At 37.8% G+C, this 4,097-nt stretch overlaps 1 protein-coding gene across 1 annotated transcript in view; it reads right to left on the reverse strand.

Annotated features, from left to right (window-relative positions):
* Window positions 1-2,098, reverse strand: part of LOC144977431 (uncharacterized) — a 31,618-nt gene extending 29,520 nt beyond the window's left edge. Inside the window, exon 1 of the mRNA XM_078922642.1 lies at window positions 1,804-2,098. The gene's annotated coding sequence lies outside the window, so the exon portion shown is untranslated. The remainder of the gene's footprint in view (window positions 1-1,803) is intronic.
* Window positions 2,099-4,097: the final 1,999 nt, after the last annotated feature.

The following is a 4,097-nucleotide window of genomic DNA, read 5'->3' on the forward strand; positions in this document are numbered from 1 at the left end:
GAGGAGGAGGAGGAGGAGGAGGAGGAGGAGGAGGAGGAGGAGCAAGAGGAGGATGAGAGGAGGAGGGGGAGGAGGAGGGGGAGGAGGAGGGGGAGGAGGAGGAGGAGGCAGGCTGAATTTTTGGGAATTTTATTTTTCTTGTATTTTTGTCTCTGCTATGGGGGATACTTTTTCAACTTGACCCTCATACTTTGTACTAGAAATTCTTTTTCTAACACCAATCCGTCATAATACCGTTTGGAGACGAAGGGTTACGAATCAGGTCTGTCCCAGGCATTATTATCACTTCGGTGCTATACCTTGTAAGATGGCGGGTTATAATCCATAACAATAACATGATATTTATTTATCCATTTGGTCCCTTCCTGCATACCACTCTCGTCGTGTTATAACGATATCCCTTCCTTTTTATTATCTTTCCTATAAATCAAAACGATAATACGTGAAAATGTCGTGTCTATACAGACACATCCTTCATCCTGCTTGGGTCATCCCAAATCTGTTACATTCTGTCGGATTCTACCACTACTACTACTACTACTACTACTACTACTACTACTACTACTACTACTACTACTACTACTACTACTACTACTACTACAACCATACTACTACTTACTACTACTACTAACTACTACTACTACTACTACTACTACTACAACCACTACTACTACTACTACTACTACTACTATACTACTACTACTACTACTACTACTACTACTACTACTACTACAACACAACTACAACTACACACTACAACTACAACTACAACTACAACTACAACTACAACTACAACTACACAACTACAACTACAACTACTTACTACATACTACTACTACTACTACTACTACTAATAACTATACTACCTACCTACCACTACACACCACTACCTACTACCACTATTACTACCACTACTACTACTACTACTACTACTACTACTACCACTACTACTACTACTACTACACTACTACTTACCACTACTACTACACTACCACTACTACTACTACTACCACTACTACTACCACTACTACTCACTACTACTACTACTACCACTACTACTACACACTACTACTACCACTACTACTACATACTACTACCACTACTACTACTACTACTACTACTACTACTACTACTACTACTAACCACATACTACTACTACTACTACTACTACATACTACTACTACTACTACTACTACTACTACTTCTCTACTATACTACTACTACTACTACTACTACTAATACTACTACCACCTTACCACTACCACCATACACTACCACTATTACTACACTATACTACTACTACTACTACTACTACTACTACTACTACTACCACTACTACTACCACTACTACTACTACTACCACTACTACTACCACTACTACTACCCTACTACTACCACTACTACTACCACTACTATCTACCACTACTACTACCACTACTACTACACTACTACTACACTACTACTACATACTACTACTACTACTACTACTACACTACACTACACTACTACTATACCCACTACACTACTACTACTACTACTACTACTACTACTAACTACTACTACTACTACTACTACTACTATACTACTACTACTACTACTACTATACTACTACTACTTACTACTACTACTACTCCCACTACTACTACACACTACTACTACTACTACTATCTAACTACTACCTATCACTCACTACTACTACTACATACTTCTACTACTACTACTACTACTACTACTACTACTACTACTACCACCATTACTGAATATGGTATTAATATCAAATAGGATAATATACTCCTAACCTACCTTTTCCTCCAAATCCACTTATGTTGATGACGTATGCTCAAGAAATCTTGCCCAAAACAAACAACAGGGTCACAGATGATTAAATTTATTATCTCATTTTGCGGGGTTTCATCCTAAAAACGATGCTATTCTCTTCAATAACGACACAAATCTCCACAAATCTTCAGTCAAACAACTGATCTAAAATGGATTGGAAAATGTCCTGAACACCTGAACACATACACACGAAAGACAAGGCCGAATTATGCATATCATAACAAGAATTACCCTTTCATCTGGCCATCTACCGACTGCCGTTTGGCGAAGCGTATTGTGCTTTAAAAAACAATGACAGCAGGGTTGCCAGATAGCCAGAGTTCCTCGTGACCAATTATTGTGACTACAAAAGTGGCCAAATAGAACTACACATGGCCAAACACTACGTATACTCTATGACCGTAGCCATCGTTAACTTCTAGCCTGACACTGACCAAAAAATGACGTCAAATGACAAGTCTTTGGCCACAAAAGAAAACAAGTTGTGAGTTGTATTCAATAATTCAACCACTGACACTTGTTTTCTTGAGCACCACTAACAACAGTTCACTTAGCTCTGCACAAACCTTAAAAATGACGTCCTTGTGGGTTTTAGTACCAGGCTATAGATAGTTCGAAGATGACGTCACTCAGGTCTTTGTTATTGTTTTTTGCCATCCGCGTTTATGAGTAATGCTCACTGAACTGTTTTAACCCGACTATAAACGTTCATGGATACACACAATTTTGTGTGTTGGTCCGTTATACTTCCGGATGGCAATGTTATGAGCTTCTTAGCCAAGCGCATACTATCTATAAGTTAACGATGGCTACGCTCTGACCGTAGCCATCGTAAAGTTATGGCCTGGCACTGAAACCCCAAAAGACTGGCATTTTGGCGTCATTATTTGTTTTTTGCACCGCCAAGTGAGTTGGCGTTAGTAGTGCTCATGGAAACAAGTGGTCCCATTTGTTGAACTATTGAATACAACTCACGATTTGTTTTCTTTTGTGGCCAAAGACTGGCATTTTGACGTCATTTTTTGGTCAGGGTCAGGTTATAAGTTAACGATGGCTACGCTTTGACTCCCTTGAAAAAGTCATTAGTTTTGATAAACAAAAAATCCTCTTAACCAAGAGAAAAGAAAAAAACAACTTTGTTTTTTTTTTAGGATTTAAAAAAAAAAAAAAGAAATGAGATTCTCTGTAAGGCCGTTTTTTGGTGGTTTTTATTTTTTTTTTTGGCCACGCACGAGGCTATCTATCTGGCAGCCCTGAAGGACAGCACAGGTAATCTCGAGTCGCGAGCTAGCTAGTCACCGCCAGGACAGAACCTTGGCAACAATGAATAGCCTAAATATGACTGTCGGTTGGTTCTCTGTCTTCCCCACACAATACATAATGATGTGACTTTCCCTTCTACATACTTACATATATAGATATATATATATATATATATATATATATATATATATATATATATATATATATATTTTATATTATCTATATATATATATATATATATATATATATATATAATATATCCCTCCCTCTCTCTCTCTCTCTCTCTCTCTCTCTCTCACTCCCCCCCTCTCTCTCTCTCTCTCTCTCTCTCTCTCTCTGTCCCTGTGAGTAGTTATCCTCTCCCTCTTTTTCTTTCTCCCTCTCTCAATCTTTCTACCTACTCACCAAACTACTCGTCTATCTATCTATCTATCTATCTATCTATCTATCTATCTATCTATCTATCTATCTATCTATCTCTATATTATATATCTACTATCTATCTATCCATCAATCTATCTATCCATTTATCTATATACCTATCCATCTATCTATATATCTATCTGTCTATCTATCTATCTATCTATCTATCTATCTATCTATCTATCTATCTATCTATCTATCTATCTACGAATGATCAAAACGATATCCACTAACTACTCATTCTCAGAATGGCCGCCGACTTCGCGAAGCCCCATGTTTGAGTGGTTTTTTTTTGTTGTTGCCAAGATGAGGGCCATTTAAATAGATTGATATTTGAAGGACGAGTTTTCCGCCCAAATTTTAAAATATGGCATTTTTTTTCCAGTTAACGTCAGCATTGACCTTCAACGTCACAAGGAGACGAAATCTCCAGCTCGACCCTACCGTGTTGACCTCGACCTTTACCCCCCTATAAAAAGGCCATCATATTATTTGGTATGTCACGACATATAATATGCAGGTCTGACATCCGAACCAACCTACTTATGGGCCGAGTTTAACATTGTTGTGAT

This window comes from Berghia stephanieae, chromosome 7 (genome assembly GCF_034508935.2).
Source record: "Berghia stephanieae isolate SIO BIC M18660-M18661 chromosome 7, UCSD_Bste_1.3, whole genome shotgun sequence".
NCBI classification, from domain to species: Eukaryota; Metazoa; Mollusca; class Gastropoda; order Nudibranchia; family Aeolidiidae; genus Berghia; species Berghia stephanieae.